Here is a 20309-nt window from a genome sequence, read left to right as displayed (position 1 = left end):
CCAAAAGTAAAAAATATTGCTTTTTTCTCAAAATTCACGGTCTTTCTTTGTTTATAGCGCAAAAAAATAAAAAACACAGAGGAGATCAAATACCACCGAAAGAGAGCTCTATTTGTGGGAAAAAAAGGCTGTAAATTTAATTTGGGTGCAGCGTTGCATGACTGCACAATTGTCAGTTAAAGTAATGCAGCGCCGTATCGCAATAAATGGCCTGGTCAGGAAAGGGGGCAAATCATCTGCAGGGCAAGTGGGTAAAGTTCATTAAATAAAGAATAAAGGTGGAGTCCACTAAAACAAAGTTGGAGTGGAGGTCACATGTTTCCTGTCCAGAGTGGAGCTCCAGTCTGCGGCTAGGCCCCTTTAAAAAATATACACAGGAAAGATGTGACAGGAAACACGTGACCTCCACTTCCTTGCCTTGTGTCTATGAGTTGTTTGTTACATTAAAGTTCAATAAATTCAAAAAAAGTTGAAGTGGAGGACACGTGTTCTGTCGAGTGGAGCTCCACGCTGTAGACTTTGCCAGTGTTTACATTAAAGTTCATTAAAAAAAAAAAAAAAAGTGGAGGTCACGTGTTTCCTGTAGAAAACAGAGTTCCGTTCTGCAGCTACCCCCCTCAGCATGTGCAGGGCTGTGCTGACATCTGATGGGTAGAGGGAGGTGATGGCTCTGCCCTGGAAGAGGACCTGTCTGCTTGTGTGTGGGCTCATCTGTCACATTACTGGCCTCCACATCCCCTCTGCAGGGAGGAGGCACTCAGTGCCCTGGTGAGTCCTTTATGTAGATAATTATGGGGACATGAAGGTGACATGAGAGGACAGGGAGTGCACCGCCTGTAAATCCTGCATGGATAGCAGGTGAAGCATGTGTTCTTCCACCCTAAACTGAGAGTTCAGAGTTTGGTAGACATTAGTGAGATCTCTACGTTGAGTACCCGGGTCTGTACACCTGCTGTGCTCATTATGAGGGGTTCCCACCATCCCTGTGCTGAGTTCCTGGGTCTGTACACCCGCTGTGCCCATTATGAGGGGTTCACACCATCCACGTGCTGAGTTCCTGGGTCTGTACACCCGCTGTGCCCATTATGAAGGGTTCCCACCATCCCTGTGCTGAGGTCCTGGGTCTGGGCACCCGCTGTGCCCATTATGAGGGGTTCCCACCATCCCTGTGCTGAGTTCCCTGGTCTGTACACCCGCTGTGCCCATTATGAGGGGTTCCCACCATCCCTGTGCTGAGTTCCCGGGTCTGTACACCTGCTGTGCCCATTATAAGGGGTTCACACCACTCCTGTGCTGAGTTCCCAGGTCTGTACACCTGCTGTGCCCATTATGAGGGGTTCCCACCATCTCTGTGCTGAGTTCCCGGGTCTGTACACCTTCTGTGCCCATTATGAGGGGTTCTCACCATCCCTGTGCTGAGTTCTCGGGTCTGTATGCCTGCTCTGCCCATTATGAGGGGTTCCCACCATCCCTGTGCTGAGTTCCCGGATCTGTACACCCGCTGTGCCCATTATGAGGGGTTCCCACCATCCCTGTGCTGAGTTCTCGGGTCTGTATGACTGCTCTGCCCATTATGAGGGGTTCCCACCATCCCTGTGCTGAGTTCCCGGGTCTGTACACCCGCTGTGCCCATTATGAGGTGTTCCCACCATCCCTGTGCTGAGTTCCCGGGTCTGTACACCTGCTGTGCCCATTATGAGGGGTTCCCACCGTCTCTGTGCTGAGTCCCGGGTCTGTACACCCTCTGTGCCCATTATGAGGGGTTCCCACCATCCCTGTGCTGAGTTCCCGGGTCTGTACACCCGCTGTGCCCATTATGAGGGGTTCCCACCATCCCTGTGCTGAGTACCCGGGTCTGTACGCCTGCTCTGCCCATTATGAGGGGTTCCCACCGTCTCTGTGCTGAGTTCCCGGGTCTGTACACCCACTGTGCCCATTAATCACATTAACGTCAACTGACCCTATTGGGAACTGGAAGTGTATAAGAAATTATAAATGGATGATTGTTCTGGAATCCCTGTTATGCCCCGGGGGTCTCATCGGGCCCTCCGACTCCATCACTGCATAGGACGTCTATAGGTCAGGTCGGTTCTATTGACGCACTGATACCCTTTTTTTTTTATTGGTAGATACCGATACTTTGCACTGCGATTTGCATCCATACAATATAAATGGGCGCAAATCGCACTGCAAAGAACCGCATGTGACTTGATCAGGAATGTGGTGCGATTCCTTGTCCAAACTGCATGCGGTTTCCCACACAGCCAGGCTTGTCATAGTTACTTTGAGCCTGAGTTCACATAGGAGGGGTGGGGGAAACAACCCTGCACCGATCCCCGCTATCAATCAACGAAAAGCTGCTTCACAGGTCTGGGGATTTGCAATCCTTGGGGGCTACTCTTCTCCCTTTGCAGGGATAACAGTACAGGCTAGACAGCTACTGATTGGTCAGCACTGTCCATGTGACAGTGCTGACCAATCTGAAGCCACCTAGCCCATACAGTCATCCCTGCAAGGAGAGGCGAGAAAGCTGCAGGGATTGCAAATCCCCAGACCTGTGAAGCAGCTTTTCGTTGCTTGACAACGGGGATCGGTGCAGGGAGGTTTCCCGCACTGCTCCTGACAGCAGGGATCGGCAATCTGGTACAGCGGGACTGGGGGGGGGGGGGGTGAGGAGGAGGTCCAGTGGATGGCTGGAACTGTTGGAGGCTGGGGAGAGAGCCATGGGAGAGGCAGGAGAAGCCAAAGCCGCAGCCACTGATGTCAACAGTCAGATCAGGAGCTGGTGGAACCCGCCATGCAGGGAGGTTTCCCCCACCCCTCCTATGTGAACTCAAGCTCAAAGTTACTATGACAAGCTTGGCTTCATGCAGGAGCAGTGGGGAAACCGCATGTGATTTGGACAGGAATCGCATTGCATTGCATTCCTGTTCAAATTGCATACGGTTCTTTGCATTGGGATTTGCACTCAGTAATTTTGTGCCACAAAGTATTGGTGTCCGGTATTGGGAGCATTTTCACCAGTACGAGTTCTCTGTATCGGCACTGACACCTGTATCGGCACTGGTGCATCCCTATTAGGTTCTAGGGTTACATTGGGAAATATGTATCACGGTGTTGTTTCCCTTGCGGTAGATACCAGGAGATTCTGCAAACACAGGATAAAACAAAGAAGGTTAAGAAGGAAGACCGAGACCGGCAAAGCATCCTGAGGAACCCGGGGGTCGTCACCGTCAGTAGACACAGCAAGGAGGAGCTGTGCCAGCATCTGGCTCAGAATGTTGTCTACAAGGAAGGTAAACCAAACCACAAAGGATGGCGCTCTACCGGACCTGGGAGCACTCACTGACATCCATGTGCAGGCTGCTGGATTCCTTCGAAGTCTTCAGTGAAGGGCTGCCCTGTCCTCTTCCTGTTGCTGAACTTCCAGCGCTGTGGGAGGATAACCGCTTTAAAGCGGAGCTCCACCCAAAAGGGGAAGTTCCGCTTTAAGGATTAAATTTAATTTTAATTTTTCCAGAGCAGCCTGTTTTTCTTTTGAGGTTTCCTGTGGGTTTTTCTTTATATCCCGAAGAATTCTTCTGGCAGTTATTGCTGCAATCTTTCTTGGTCTACCTGACCTTAGCTTGGTATCAAGAGATCCCCGAACTTTCCCCTTCTTACTAGGTGATTTATCAGTACTGATTGGCATAGGCAAGACTTTGGACATCTTTATATGTCCTTTTCCATCTTTATAAAGTTCCATTACCTTGTTACGCAGGACTTTTGACAGTTCTTTTCTGATCCCCATGGCTCAGTATTTAGCCTAGTCAGTTCTTCCACGTAAGAGCTAACAAACTCATTGACTATTTATACACTGACACTAACTGCAATTTAAAAAGCCACAGATGTTGGACATTACCTCTAATTGGCATTTTAGCCCGTGTGTGTGTCACCTTGTGTGTTTGTACCAAGGCCAACATTCCAGGGGAGGGAAACTTTTGATCCGGGCCGTTTGTGTGATTTCTGTTATCATTATGATTTAAAAAGGAGCCAAACAACTCTGTGATAATAAATAGCTTCATATGATCATCATCCTTCAGTAAAAGGGCATTTTTTGGCATGATCAGTCATATTTTCAATATCAATGCAAAAATTTCACAATTTCTGCCAGGGTATGCAAACTTTTGAGCACAGCTGTGTGTGTGTATATATATATATTTTTTTCTTCTTCTTCTTAAATGTCTGTCTTTTTTTGTTTATATAATCAAAAACCCCAGTGGTGATCAAATGCCACCAAAAGAAAGCCCAATTTGTGTGAACAAAAATTATATAAATTTTATCTGGGTACAGTGTTGCATGATGACACAATTGCCAGTTTAAATTAGCACAGTGCTGAATAGCAAAAAAAAAAAAATGGCCCGGTCATGAAAGGGGTAAAATCTTCCGGTGCTCAAATGATTAACTAAACTTCGACTTTAGGACCGGTTCCCATGGTTCTGCACGTTTCCATGCAAAAAAAAAAAAGGTATGGCAGGTGCGACTTTTAACCCCTTCACTCCGGCCGCACACAAATGTGAGCCCTGCACGCTCTCAGCACACGTCTGGTACTCACGGAAAGGTCCTGGTCTGCTCTTTCGATCGGAACCTTTCCTAATCATGTGACCGCCGTGACGACGCGTCACGCCAGTCACATGATCCCTAAAACACGCCCCGCCTCCCGTCTTCTGAAACTCTTAAAGGGCCGGGAGGTGCCGGCGGGAAGGGGTTAAGATCGCTTCGCACCAAATCACTGTGGTACCATGTGTTTTGGTGGCTGTGAATACACCCACGTTTCCAAGATGCACGGGGGCAAATCTGTAGCCAGCAGCACGTCCCTGTGCAGTGTGGGAAAACACGCACTTCCACGTATGTTCCCACACCGTGATTGGTGTGATCCAGCAGCCCTTAATGTTCTTCTATTTAGATCTAGAATAAAGATGTAGAATGATTAGGAGAGTATTAATAAAGAGTAATTGGGGAGGTAACCCCCCCCCCCCCTGCTATTTTTACAATTGGCATCTTGTGTGTTACTCTTTGAGGCACCTTTTTGAAAGTCCAGGTGTTGAGTTTTTCTCTTTTGAATATTTTAGATCTAGAATACCCTTTTTATTTTACTGACTACAGCATTATTCTGTTTTTTTAGGTCCGATCCTTGCCATTAACAAACCACAAGGACTGTCGATCACAGGTACACACCCATTGTATACAACAGTAATGACAGCCTGTCCCCACTCCACATTGATGTAAACCAGAGATCGGATCATGAACCTTTAAAGCTGAACTCCGGGATTAGCAAATGTGGTCTAAATACGTTCGCCCTGTGTATTCTTCCTGGAATCTTGCTGTGCTTTTGTGTATTTTTTTCACATCTGTGCAGTATTCCAGAGTGAAACTTTGGCTTCCTGTAATAAAGACCAGTCACTGCTGCTCTCTCTCCTTGTGCAGGGTGACTGGTCTCGACTCCGCCCCCTCCTGTTTTCTGCAAGCAGCCTGTAGTGGGTGGGGCTTGCTGGGTCCCTCCCACAGCTCTGCTCTCTACACGGGCTATCTACAACACACTGATGATGTCACCACTACATTTCCACAGTAATATCCCGGTTTTTAAAGGCGTTTGGTGCACACAAATGGATTTTTATTCAATGTGGCTATTGAGGAATATATTAAAATGTATTTTTTTTTTCTGCCAACTTTAAGGCTTCGTTCACGTCTGGGAGTTTTTGCAATTTCAAAGCGCCCTGCTAAAATGACAAATCGCACAACACGAATTTCAGATGCCATTCATTTTAAAGGCACCTAAAAACGCAGTGGGGTTCTGCGATGATTGTCATGCAATAAATCGTGCTGCAATTGCATCACGTAAAGCTCGTTGCCTGTCTTGGAAATTCGCTTTAACGAATTTCTCCTTACCGTGAGTACTCGCAGTTGGATGCGCAGAAATCCCCCATAAAGCTGTGCGAATCTCGCTTACCACGACTGCAGCTAAACTACACAATTCCTGCCCATCCAACTGGGTTAGCTTCTGTTGATATGTGAGTGATTGGAGCTCCGTTACCCAGGAATGATCACACGACACTCTAAGGCTGCTGTTGGAATTCACATAGAGGAAGTTTTCATTCTCCCCTTTGGTTTTATTACAAATACACACACGCCCCCCCACATGAATAAGGTCAAACCCCTCCCACCGAACAATGCAATGGGGAGTGCCTATACACAGGATGTACATTCCGATTGGAGCATAGCCTTTCTTATTATCTATCACTGGTCCTCCCCCATGAGCCTTCTGAGGTCAGCAGACTTCCTCCCCTTCCCCCCATGAGCCCTCTATGGAGAGCATATCTCCTCCCCTTCCCCCCATGAGCCCTCTATGGAGAGCATATTTCCCAGCTCCTAGCAGTATGTCCATTCCCTGTACAAGCATCCCCTAGGAACATCAGTCTGTACCTGGATGGGCCCGATACGATCTTTATTAAAACACATCCATCCGGATACAGTTCAGGTCGGTAATGGGTTGTAAGATATACATAAGCCTACACGTGGAGTTCGTACCGCTTGGCGCCTTGCGTTACGAAGTCCATGTGGTACTATGCTGCTGATATGTGGATACAGGCCCGCGGTCTACTGCCAGCGGCATTCGCATCGAATGCCGTGGTGGTATACACGCCGGTCTATAAGCGCAGATCCGTCATCTCATCCATTACCGAGCTGAGTACTGTAATACATACATTGTACATGCGCATGGCCCAATTGCAGCCTTCAGAGCTTTGATTAAGCCACATGAGAGACATATGAATAACACTCATATATGACACATTTAAAGTTCAACCAACAATACAAAATTTCCATGACATTGCCCAAAAAGGAGCTTCTTTTGGGCGACAAGCTTCGCTGTGATTGTAGCGCGAATTTCTGCTCTACATTTATGGCAGAACCGCACCACGCTTTTGGGTGCCAGTAAAATGAATGGCATCTAAAAGATCGCATCACAAAGAAAGATCACGTCACAAAGTGAAGTGCAACGTTTCGGAGCCTAGCAGGACCCCTTCATCAGGCATTTGAAGGGGTGACGAAGGGGTCCTGAACGACTCCGAAACGTTGCACTTTTCTTTGCGATGTGATCTTTTTGGAATGAAAACCTTTTTGGACCATATCGAGATCCGTGCTGTGCTGGCGAATATGTACGTTTAACACAGCAAACACTTTACTCCTGCGCTAGGAAAGGACTCAGTAGACCCAATAGGAATGTTCTGGAATTTTCTGGAATATGCACTGCTTGCTGCCCTCAACAGACCGGGGTCCGAATACACTGGATACAAATGGAGAAACAGAAAAAGGGCGCACCGACCTAGTGCATTATCGTTTAAAATAATTTATTAAAGAAACAAAAATAGGTATCATACTCACAATGGACATAATAACACAGGCATGTCAAACTGAACAAGATGTATGATCCAAACAACACGATGGAACCCTGGATGACCAACTGGCTAATGTGTTTCGAGGACACAACCTCTTCCTCAGAGCCAACCTTTGTGAGTATGATACCTATTTTTGTTTCTTTAATAAATTATTTTAAACAATAATGCACTGAATATGTACGTTTTCCTATGGTGTTTCCAGTCCCAGCTGGCAGTCAGTACAGCGCCCTCTATTGATGAGCCGTACTGCCAGGAATGTGTGCGAAGGGAATATAGTTATTGTCAGTTAAGCAGAGAGCTGTGAAAATCATGAGCGGAATCACGCTGATTCTGCCTGCGACTCAAAACTCCCAGTGTGAACGGAGCCTAAAGTGTAAGTTCAACCTTTTAAGAGACAATGAAAAGGTGAACTTACACCGTACAGCCTCCCCACCTTCCCCCTGGTCCCCTCTGTACTTACCTCTTTGTGTGATGAGCCATCAGTGCCCAGGCAGCCAGTATAGCAGTCTGGTGATTTGAAATCTCTGCTCTTCTCTGTGCATCACTTCCAGGATGGATCAGAATGGTTCTGATTGGTCAGCACCAGCACAAAGCATCCATCCTGGAAGCCCTGCAGAGAGAAGAGGGAGAATCTCTGGAACACTACACCGGCTGTGTGTGTACTGACAGCTCATCAGTACAACGGGGAACGGGAGGTAGGGTGTTTGGTCACCCTTTATTTTTTTTTTTCTGAGAAGTTGAACTAAACCTTCAAAGGATCTAAAGCCAATTGTTTGTTTTTTTGTTTTATTTTTCTTTTTTTAGATGGAGTGCAGAATACTGGGGAAATTCACCCTCTCTATTTGTCCTGATGACCATCTACACTTGGACAGAAAGTAATGGGAAATTTTTACAGCTGTCACCGAAACAGGAATAGTGAAGACCTCTTCCAATGGAGACACCAGGTGATTTCCTCTTACTTCCTTTGTCTCCTTGGGACAGGAAGTGAAGAGAAATCTCCCCAAAGGGACGTGTGTGATGTCAGCTGTCATCCAGCATGTAGCAATGTATTAGACTGGAGTTAGAGCAGTGTCTGTATTGGCCAATCAGATCCTTCCCTGTATGGCGGTGGTGTCATCTAGTCTCATTTCCTGTTAACAATGTTTCCTTTATCTGCAGGAACTTCAGAGGAGATCTCTCTGGTGTCTCTACTACCGGATCTACAGCAGTTGTTGGAGGTCAAACCTGAACTGCATGTTGTGAAAGCAGCACCTAAGTACATATGCGATATTATTATTTTCTGTGTATGGTAGTCACATTCTTACAGCCTCCAGCCAGAACTCCGGCTTTCCATGCAGTCTTGCACAGTTGTATACAGGGCCGGGACAAGGGGTGGGCAGGAGGGGCAGCTGCCCTGGGCACTGTGGTCATGCATAGCTAGTAAGCATGCAGATTAGTGCTCAGTTTTTTTTTTTTTAACTCTTTTTTGGGGGGGGGATTCTTGCTGACACATAATGGTTATACATCTTGGAGGGGGGGTGCAGTTTGGCATGTTTCACCTAGGCCACGGGTGTCAAACTGGTGGCCCTCCAGCTGTTGCCAAACTACAAGTCCCAGGAGGCATTGCAATATTGACAATTACAAGAATAACTCCCAAAGGCAGAGGCATGATGGGACTTGTAGTTTCTCAACAGCTGGAGGGCCGCCAGTTTGACACCCCTGCCCTAGGCTCCAGATTACCTCCTCGTCTGGACTGAAATCACTTCTTCTGATTTCACTGCACACTGTGAGCTTCTCACAACGTGCATTAGAAGCTGCAGCAATTCAAATAGAGCCTGCCTCATTTTCTGAGTGGAGGACATCCAGCATCATCTAGCACTTTTCTCCCCAGCCTGACTGTCCCTGGCCCACCCCTTCAATCTCTGGAATTCAGTTTTTATAATCATGGAGCCTCAGCATTACATGTAGGCATTACCTAGGGTGATCTGCATGCAAACACAGCCCACCTAGCAACACCCATCAAGGTATTTTGATATTTGCATAACTCCTCCCAAGAGCCTCCTTCAAAGTTTCTCATCAGTAATGTCACAAACGAACATCGACTTGACTCCACTAACCATTAGAAAATGAAACAAATGTGCCAAAGAAATAACCTTTTCAAAAGGCATTCTAGTGATGTATGGCCATCTTTATGTCCCACCCCACCAGACATGTAACCCATATGAGTGCACTTCTGTAGGATGGCTGTCATCTGTTCTCCTCAGGGTGGATAAAAATCAATGATTTTTTTTTAAAAATCAAAAAAAATCGGATTTTTTTTTTTATTTAAATCGGATTTTTTTGATTTGAATCGGATTTTTTTGAATAAAATGCTTTTTGAGGAAAATATATTACCATCCAAAGGTTATTCCATCATGAAATAAAGATTAGTTTTTAATCTATGTAGAATAAGGCTGTATATGTTTAATTTTTTTGGTAAATAAATTCCATGAATCCATTCACAATGTCATGCTCTTCCAGAGGTTTTTGTAAGATTATTGGGCAGTTTCTCTGCCTACAAGATATTATCACAGATGCTTGGTTTACTTTTGCAGTTCTCAAAACTGAATTTGACTCAGCGGAGATCACATGCCTCTTCTTCACAGCAAAAATGTTATAACATGAACAGAGTTAAGAAAAAGACCTCAATCCTAACTTCTACAAACCTATGAATACAGAATCAACCCCTTCAGTGCTAAGTTTCAAGAAGTTCAGTGAATAGAATAGAAACAATATTTTTCTGATTGTTTGGAGTGGAATAGATCTGCACAAGAAGAAAGTGAAACTAAGTGTGAGGAGGAAGGGCTGACAGTCTAAGTTTCTTAAAATATATATATTTTGTTTAGCCAAATTAGTTGACAAACATGGATGTTTGTTTAACTAGCTGCCGACCGCAGATAGTCGAATGACGGCTGCACTGCGGCCGGCCAGTTCTGGGTGGACGTCATATAACGGCCTCCCAGAACGCGCCCCAGGGGGCGCGCACCCGGCGATCTCCGTGATAGCTGTGTCCTACGGACACAGCTGATCACGTGATGTGGTAAAAGGCCAATCACAGCGGCCTTTTACCACGTGATCAGCGGTGTCCAATGACACGCTGATCAGAGGGAAATGCAAGTGTCGGTTCTCGGCTGCACTTTCCTCACGCTGTCAGATCGTGAGGAAAGTACTGCCGAGAACCGGCAGTTGTCAGAGCGGGGATCGGCACCGATCATCAGGGCACTGATGATCGGTGCCCAGCAGTGCCACCCGCAAGTTTCGCCCACCTGTGCCCAGCAGTGCGCCCACTAGCTCCGCCCACCTGTGCCCAGCAGATCACCCACCTGTGCCCAGCAGTGCACCCACCTGTGCCACTCTGCAGTGCCACCTACCTGTGCCCACCAGTGCCACCCACCTGTGCCCACCCAGCAGTGCAGCCCAGCAGTGCCGCCAGTCAGTGCCCAGGGGTTGTGCCAGTCAGTACCGCCAGTCAGTGCCCAGCAGTGATGCCAGTCAGTGCCGCCAGTCAGTACCCATCATCAGTGTCACATATCAGTGCTGCATATTAGTGCCGCCTATCCGTGACACCTCATTAGTGCTGTCTATCAGTGCCGCCTATCCGTGACACCTCATTAGTACTGCCTATCAGTGCCCTTTAGTGCTGCCTATCAGTGCCGCCTATCAGTGCTGCCTCATCAACGTACATCAGTGAAGGAGAAAAAATACCTGTTTGAAAAATTTTATAATAGAAACAAAGAAACTTTTTTGTTTTCAAATTTTTTGCACTTTTTTTATTTATAGCGCAAAAAGTAAAGTGCCCAGCGGCGATTAAATACCACCAAAGGAAAGCTCTATTTGTGAGAAAAAAATGATCAAAATTTCATATGGGTAATATGTTGCATGACCGCGCAATTGTCAATCAAAGTGCGGCAGCGCTGAAAGCTGAAAATTGGCCTGGTAAATAAGGGGGTATAAGTGCCCGGTAGGCAAGTGGTTAAGCAAATAACATATGCTGGAATGTTATTGTTTCAGTTGAATAAATCTATTTAAATTGTTATTATTAAGGTAATGATTATTTTTCTCCTTCCTAAGTACAACAGAAAAGTTGTCCAAATATGAAAGATTAACCTATTAAACTGGGGATAAAAAAACTAATATGAAAAGTTGTTATTCTAAAAATCTTCATCTACTTGCATATTAAAGTTATACCAGCAAGAATTAGTCTTTATGTAGAAAACTAGGATTTAAATCAAGCCTTACTGACTAGTGATTTAAATCGTGATTTAAATCAGTTTGATTTAAATCAAATCCACCCTGGTTCTCCTTGTCTCTCCTGTAGGGAGAGCTCCGGGCTCGTCCTCCTCTCCACCTGCCATGTGACAACCAAGCACTTTGAAGATTTTTATTCTCGGTGTCGGAAAGCAAAGAAACCATTTACAGCGTTCTGGTGAGTTTGTGTCTTCAAGTCCTGTAAGTTATACCCAAGATGTGTGAGCATTATGTACGATGCCAAAAGAATCCAAGTGAGCCCGTATAGGGCAAAGCAACAACTGAACTCGGGCATAAGTAAATATTGCCTAAATACATTCGTCATGTTTATTTTTCCTTGTATTTTGGCGCGCTTTGTGCATTTCTTCAAGATCTCTGCAGTATTCCAGTGTGAAACGTTGGCTTCCTGTAATAAAGACCTGTCACTGCTGCTCTCTCCTTGTGCAGGGTGGCTGGTCTTGTCTCCGCCTCCTCCTGTAGTTTATTGCAGGCAGCCTGTAATGGGTGGAGCCTGCTGGACCCTTCCCACAGCTCTGCTCTATGCATAGGAATTGCACAGCACAGTGATGATGTCACTGCTACTTTTACAAAGTAATATCTGACATTTAGTACACATAGTGGTTTTATATAGTCCATTGCTACTGAGGAATATATTTGAATGAAGGTTTTTGTGCCAGTCTACTCAGCGTCTTGTACTGCCGTTCTGCGAAGAAGCATAAATAACACCTACCTCTTAGATTGTAAGCTCCCAGGCAGGGGTAGAGTGACAACTCATGGGGCCCCTGGGCAATAGGGGATCATAGGGCCTTGGGCAAACTGAAAAAAGCCTATGAAAAAGGTACCAGGGGCATCTCATGGGGCCCCCTACTGACCCCGGGCCCTCGGGCAGTGCCCGAGGTTCCAAATGGTCAGTCCGCCCCTGCTCCCAGGACCCTCTTGTATTGAACTGTATTGTTGCTGTATTGTCTCCCTTTATATTGTAAAGCGCCGAGCAAACTGTTGGCACCATAAATCCTGTATTATAATAATAATACTTCCAGATACAGGGAGCATGTGACCTGCAGCAATGGTGATTGGTCGCACAGCCACCAATGATGTGACATGGAGGCAGACAGTGAGTCTAGAGCTTATACAGGGCTTAGACTCTAACACAGGGCTTCATTTCTTTGTTTCTGGCAGCCAAATAGAACAGTTGAGGGGGCAGCTAGATGAAGCTGTTGCTTTGCTTTGCATGGGATCTCTTTAAGGTTTTAGATTTTTTTTTTGGTTCCTCAGTTAGCAGAAGCATTGTCCGCATGCTGTGTACTCTTGTTAGCCCAGATTCTGTTGAAGACAGCAATACACATGCTGAAAGTTGACCAGTTCCTGCTGAACTGGCCAACTTTTGGTACATGTGTACTGGGCTTTAGTTGGCCATTAGGCTGCTTATCTGATAGAACTGTTAGACAACCCAATGACCATCTGAAGGAGTGAACACAGCAGGCTGACAACGCTGCTGTTAATGGCAAGGATGAGCCTTAAGGTGGGAATACACGATTAGAAAATCGACCGATCGGTCATCCGACGACCAAGAGGCGTTTGTTCGTTGGTCGAAATCGTGGCCCACATTAATTATCTAAAAAAAATCGTTCATCGGGCAATGCGTACTGTTGACGTCTTCTGTACAAGTGCAAGTGATGCGGTGTGCGTGTGACCTTGTAGCCACGCCCTTCAGGCCAGAACGAGCGATATACACAACAATTACCAGCAATGAGTATAATATCGTTTATTACATGACCTACATACATAAATAGTGATACATAATATATAATCTGCAGAATTCTGGTTTCATTATCTCATTAGCACAATCTACTTTTAACATTTGGATTTTTCCTTGGTGTTTACGAAGATTCCTTGGACATAAACATCCGGGTCATCTTCTGTTTCCGCTCATGCGTGATAGCGCTTGATTGATTTGTTTCGTACGACCGTCATACCACCGCATAGAAAATCGGCCATTCGTATGCAAAACGACAACATTTTTTGTTCACAATATCGTTATCGTTTAACACATCCTGCTCGTACTTATATAGCGCCATCAATTTATGCAGCACTTTACATATACAGTCAGGTCCATAAATATTGGGACATCGACACAATTGTAACATTTTTGGCTCTATACACCACCACAATGGATTTGAAATGAAACAAACAAGATGTGCTTTAACTGCAGACTGTCAGCTTTAATTTGAGGGTATTTACATCCAAATCTGGTGAACGGTGTAGGAATTACAACAGTTTACATATGTGCCTCCCACTTGTTAAGGGACCAAAAGTAATGGGACAATTGGCTTCTCAGCTGTTCCACGGCCAGGTGTGTGTTATTCCCTCATTATCCCAATTACAATGAGCAGATAAAAGGTCCAGAGTTCATTTCAAGTGTGCTATTTGCATTTGGAATCTGTTGCTGTCAACTCTCAAGATGAGATCCAAAGAGCTGTCACTATCAGTGAAACAAGCCATCATTAGGCTGAAAAAACAAAAAAAACCCATCAGAGAGATAGCAAAAACATTAGGCATGGCCAAAACAACTGTTTGGAACAACACAAAAAGACCAGGAAGACCATGGAAAACAACTGTGGTGGATGACCGAATTCTTTCCCTGGTGAAGAAAAGACCCTTCACAACAGTTGGCCAAATCAAGAACACTCTCCAGGAGGTAGGTGTATGTGTGTCAAAGTCAACAATCAAGAGAAAACTTCACCAGATTGAATACAGAGGGTTCACCACAAGATGTAAACCATTGGTGAGCCTCAAAAACAGGAAGGCCAGATTAGAGTTTGCCAAACGACATCTAAAAAAGCCTTCACAGTTCTGGAACAACATCCTATGGACAGATGAGACCGAGATCAACTTGTACCAGAGTGATGGGAAGAGAAGAGTATGGAGAAGGAAAGGAACTGCTCATGATCCTAAGCATACCACCTCATCAGTGAAGCATGGTGGTGGTAGTGTCATGGCGTGGGCATGTATGGCTGCCAATGGAACTGGTTCTCTTGTATTTATTGATGATGTGACTGCTGACAAAAGCAGCAGGATGAATTCTGAAGTGTTTCGGGCAATATTATCTGCTCATATTCAGCCAAATGCTTCACAACTCATTGGACGCCGCTTCACAGTGCAGATGGACAATGACCCAAAGCATACTGTAAAAGCAACCAAAGAGTTTTTTAAGGGAAAGAAGTGGAATGTTATGCAATGGCCAAGTCAATCACCTGACCTGAATCCGATTGAGCATGCATTTCACTTGCTGAAGACAAAACTGAAGGGAAAATGCCCCAAGAACAAGCAGGAACTGAAGACGGTTGCAGTAGAGGCCTGGCAGAGCATCACCAGGGATGAAACCCAGCGTCTGGTGATGTCTATGCGTTCCAGACTTCAGGCTGTAATTGATTGCAAAGGATTTGCAACCAAGTATTAAAAAGTGAAAGTTTGATTTATGATTTTTATTCTGTCCCATTACTTTTGGTCCCATAATAAGTGGGAGGCACATATGCAAACTGTTGTAATTCCTACACCGTTCACCTGATTTGGATGTAAATACCCTCAAATTAAAGCTGGCAGTCTGCAAATAAAGCACATCTTGTTAGTTTAATTTCAAATCCATTGTGCTGGTGTATAGTGCCCCATCATTGGTATCAGTGGGAGGAGGAATAGTGCCCCATCATTGGTATCAGTGGGAGGAGGAATAGTGCCCCATCATTGGTATCAGTGGGAGGAGGAATAATGCCCCATCATTGGTATCAGTGGGAGGAATAGTGCCCCATCCTTGGTGTCAGTGGGGGGAGGAATAGTGCCCCATCCTTGGTGTCAGTGGGGGGAGGAATAGTGCCCCATCCTTGGTGTCAGTGGGGGGAGGAATAGTGCCCCAATAGGGAACATGCATACTCCATGTAGTTAGTGTCGTGGCTGGGATTTGAATAAAGACTTCTTATGAATAATGGCCCCTTATTTTTCAGTGTGATCACTTTGGGAGTGCCAGACCCAGCGGAAGGGGATGTAAAAGTATCTCTAAAGGAGGAAAGTATTAAAGATCTAAGGCTGGTAAGTTGATTTGATGTCTCATTGGATTTGAGCAGCTTGTGGCCCTTTGGGGATTGAAGCTGAACTCCAGCCTTCCCTTCAGTCTTGTTGTACAGCTCCTCTCCTGTACTGTAATTGCTTACTCTGATTTCACTGCACACTGTGAGCTTCTCCTAGTGGCGTCCCGAGGCAGGTGCGGGGGGTGCGGTCCGCACCGGGTGACACCGACTGCAAGGGGTGACACCGGACCCACTCCACAAAAAGGTAAGTTGTAAAACAAGCCGACAATTGTCTGCTTTCTTTACAACTTTTTCTTGGAGCGGATCCGGTGTCACCCCGTATAGGTTGCATGCGGACGATCCTGCGGTGTGACACCGGTGTATTGGCAAGATGTGTCTCCCATGTAGATATGTCCCCCTAAAGCAACTGTGCATGTCCTGGTTTCAGGCACGATCAATCGATGATAGGGCTACTGCTATAATCTATTGATCGTGCCTGAAACCGGGACATGCGCAGTTGTACCGGACCCGCTCCAAGAAAAGGTAAGTTGTAAAGAAAGCTGACGATCCCCGCAGGATGGATCATATCTGCGGATTGAGCATAATAGATTGTAGTCCGATCCATTATGCTCAATCTGCAGATCCGATCTATTCTGTGGGGATCGTCGGAGGGGGTCTCACCAAGTGTTACCGCACCGGGTGACACCAACCCTAGGGACGCCCCTGGCTTCTCCCATTGTTCATTAGAAGCAGATCACATGGGGCCTGTCTCGTTTTCTGGCTGGAGGACATTCAGCACCCTCTAGGCCAGCGGTTCTCAACCTGGGGGTCGCGACCCCTTTGGGGGACGAACGACGCTTCCACAGGTGTCGCCTAAGACCATCAGAAAACACATATTTCCGATGGTCTTAGGAACCGAGACACCGCTCCTCTAGCCGTCTCCAGGTGTGGGCGGGATGACATGCCGCCCCTGTCATCTGGACACACCCCGGGATCAATCCTCGTCTGTGATTGGCCGCTGGAACTATAGCTCAGGAGAGGCACACAGGCGGCCAATCACCGGCGAGGAGGAGGAGCTTGGAGAGGAGGAGCCAAGCGGCACCGCGAAGATCGAGCGAGTGAAGAGGAGGAGAGCGGCCGGAGAAGGAAGACAGCTGACAGGTAAGTGTCGATACCATGGGAGAGGGAGGGAGCGAGCGAGCCCAGGCTGGAGCAGGGATCAGCAAGGTAAGTATCATTGGTGTCAGTGGGAATAGTGCCCCATCATTGGTGTTACTAATACCAATGATGGGGCACTATTCCTCCCACTGACACCAACGATGGGACACTATTCCTCCCACTGACACCAATGATGGGGCACTATTCCTCCCCCACTGACACCAAGGATGGGGCACAATTCCTCCCCCCACTGACACCAAGGATGGGGCACAATTCCTCCCCCCACTGACACCAAGGATGGGGCACTATTCCTCCCCCCACTGACACCAAGGATGGGGCACTATTCCTCCCCCCACTGACACCAAGGATGGGGCACTATTCCTCCCCCCACTGACACCAAGGATGGGGCACTATTCCTCCCCCCACTGACACCAAGGATGGGGCACTATTCCTCCCCCCACTGACACCAAGGATGGGGCACTATTCCTCCCCCCACTGACACCAAGGATGGGGCACTATTCCTCCCCCCACTGACACCAAGGATGGGGCACTATTCCTCCCCCCACTGACACCAAGGATGGGGCACTATTCCTCCCCCCACTGACACCAAGGATGGGGCACTATTCCTCCCCCCACTGACACCAAGGATGGGGCACTATTCCTCCCCCCACTGACACCAAGGATGGGGCACTATTCCTCCCCCCACTGACACCAAGGATGGGGCACAATTCCTTCCCCCCACTGACACCAAGGATGGGGCACTATTCCTCCCCCCACTGACACCAAGGATGGGGCACTATTCCTCCCCCCACTGACACCAAGGATGGGGCACTATTCCTCCCCCCACTGACACCAAGGATGGGGCACTATTCCTCCCCTCTTGGACACCAAGGATGGGGCACTATTCCTCCCCTCTTGGACACCAAGGATGGGGCACTATTCCTCTCCTCTTGGACACCAAGGATGGGGCACTATTCCTCCCCCCACTGACACCAAGGTTGGGGCACTATTCCTCCCCCCACTGACACCAAGGATGGGGCACTATTCCTCCCCCCACTGACACCAAGGATGGGGCACTATTCCTCCCCCCACTGACACCAAGGATGGGGCACTATTCCTCCCCCCACTGACACCAAGGATGGGGCACTATTCCTCCCCCCACTGACACCAAGGATGGGGCACTATTCCTCCCCTCTTGGACACCAAGGATGGGGCACTATTCCTCTCCTCTTGGACACCAAGGATGGGGCACTATTCCTCCCCTCTTGGACACCAAGGATGGGGCACTATTCCTCCCCTCTTGGACACCAAGGATGGGGCACTATTCCTCCCCCCACTGACACCAAGGATGGGGCACTATTCCTCCCCCCACTGACACCAAGGATGGGGCACTATTCCTCCCCCCACTGACACCAAGGATGGGGCACTATTCCTCCCCCCACTGACACCAAGGATGGGGCGCTATTCCTCTCCCCACTGACACCAAGGATGGGGCGCTATTCCTCCCCCCACTGACACCAAGGATGGGGCGCTATTCCTCCCCCACTGACACCAAGGATGGGGCGCTATTCCTCCCCCCACTGACACCAAGGATGGGGCGCTATTCCTCCCCCCACTGACACCAAGGATGGGGCGCTATTCCTCCCCCCACTGACACCAAGGATGGGGCGCTATTCCTCCCCCCACTGACACCAAGGATGGGGCGCTATTCCTCCCCCCACTGACACCAAGGATGGGGCGCTATTCCTCCCCCCACTGACACCAAGGATGGGGCGCTATTCCTCCCCCCACTGACACCAAGGATGGGGCGCTATTCCTCCCCCCACTGACACCAAGGATGGGGCGCTATTCCTCCCCCCACTGACACCAAGGATGGGGCGCTATTCCTCCCCCCACTGACACCAAGGATGGGGCGCTATTCCTCCCCCCACTGACACCAAGGATGGGGCGCTATTCCTCCCCCCACTGACACCAAGGATGGGGCGCTATTCCTCCCCCCACTGACACCAAGGATGGGGCGCTATTCCTCCCCCCACTGACACCAAGGATGGGGCGCTATTCCTCCCCCCACTGACACCAAGGATGGGGCGCTATTCCTCCCCCCACTGACACCAAGGATGGGGCGCTATTCCTCCCCCCACTGACACCAAGGATGGGGCGCTATTCCTCCCCCCACTGACACCAAGGATGGGGCGCTATTCCTCCCCCCACTGACACCAAGGATGGGGCGCTATTCCTCCCCCCACTGACACCAAGGATGGGGCGCTATTCCTCCCCCCACTGACACCAAGGATGGGGCGCTATTCCTCCCCCCACTGACACCAAGGATGGGGCGCTATTCCTCCCCCCACTGACACCAAGGATGGGGCGCTATTCCTCCCCCCACTGACACCAAGGATGGGGCGCTATTCCTCCCCCCACTGACACCAATGACGGGGCGCTATTCCTCCCACTGACACCAATGACGGGGCGCTATTCCTCCCACGGACACCAATGACGGGGCGCTATTCCTCCCACTGACACCAATGACGGGGCGCTATTCCTCCCACGGACACCAATGACGGGGCGCTATTCCTCCCACGGACACCAATGACGGGGCGCTATTCCTCCCACGGACACCAATGACGGGGCGCTATTCCTCCCACGGACACCAATGACGGGGCGCTATTCCTCCCACGGACACCAATGACGGGGCGCTATTCCTCCCACGGACACCAATGACGGGGCGCTATTCCTCCCACGGACACCAATGACGGGGCGCTATTCCTCCCACGGACACCAATGACGGGGCGCTATTCCTCCCCCCACGGACACCAATGACGGGGCGCTATTCCTCCCCCCACTGACACCAAGGACGGGGCACTATTCCTCCCCCCACTGACACCAAGGACGGGGCACTATTCCTCCCCTCTTGGACACCAAGGACGGGGCGCTATTCCTCTCCTCTTGGACACCAAGGATGGGGCGCTATTCCTCCCCCCACTGACACCAAGGATGGGGCGCTATTCCTCCCCCCACTGACACCAAGGATGGGGCGCTATTCCTCCCCCCACTGACACCAAGGATGGGGCGCTATTCCTCCCCCCACTGACACCAAGGATGGGGCGCTATTCCTCCCCCCACTGACACCAAGGATGGGGCGCTATTCCTCCCCCCACTGACACCAAGGATGGGGCGCTATTCCTCCCCCCACTGACACCAAGGATGGGGCGCTATTCCTCCCCCCACTGACACCAAGGATGGGGCGCTATTCCTCCCCCCACTGACACCAAGGATGGGGCGCTATTCCTCCCCCCACTGACACCAAGGATGGGGCGCTATTCCTCCCCCCACTGACACCAAGGATGGGGCGCTGTTCCTCCCCCCACTGACACCAAGGATGGGGCGC

General features: G+C 48.7%; 1 pseudogene across 1 annotated transcript in view; it reads left to right on the top strand.

Annotated features, from left to right (window-relative positions):
- Nucleotides 1–575: 575 nt before the first annotated feature.
- LOC149461175 (mitochondrial mRNA pseudouridine synthase RPUSD3-like) overlaps nt 576–20309 on the top strand; it is a 38074-nt pseudogene continuing 18340 nt past the window's right edge. Inside the window, exons 1-6 of the transcript XR_016312947.1 lie at nt 576–768; nt 3136–3296; nt 5165–5209; nt 8595–8691; nt 11773–11880; nt 15701–15785. The product of XR_016312947.1 is annotated as a mitochondrial mRNA pseudouridine synthase RPUSD3-like (transcript). The remainder of the gene's footprint in view (nt 769–3135; nt 3297–5164; nt 5210–8594; nt 8692–11772; nt 11881–15700; nt 15786–20309) is intronic.

This window comes from Staurois parvus, unplaced genomic scaffold, assembly GCF_062004578.1.
Source record: "Staurois parvus isolate SC_StPar_1 unplaced genomic scaffold, SC_StPar_1.0 ptg000209l, whole genome shotgun sequence".
Taxonomy (NCBI): Eukaryota; Metazoa; Chordata; class Amphibia; order Anura; family Ranidae; genus Staurois; species Staurois parvus.
This window is presented reverse-complemented; position numbering and strand designations above follow the sequence as displayed.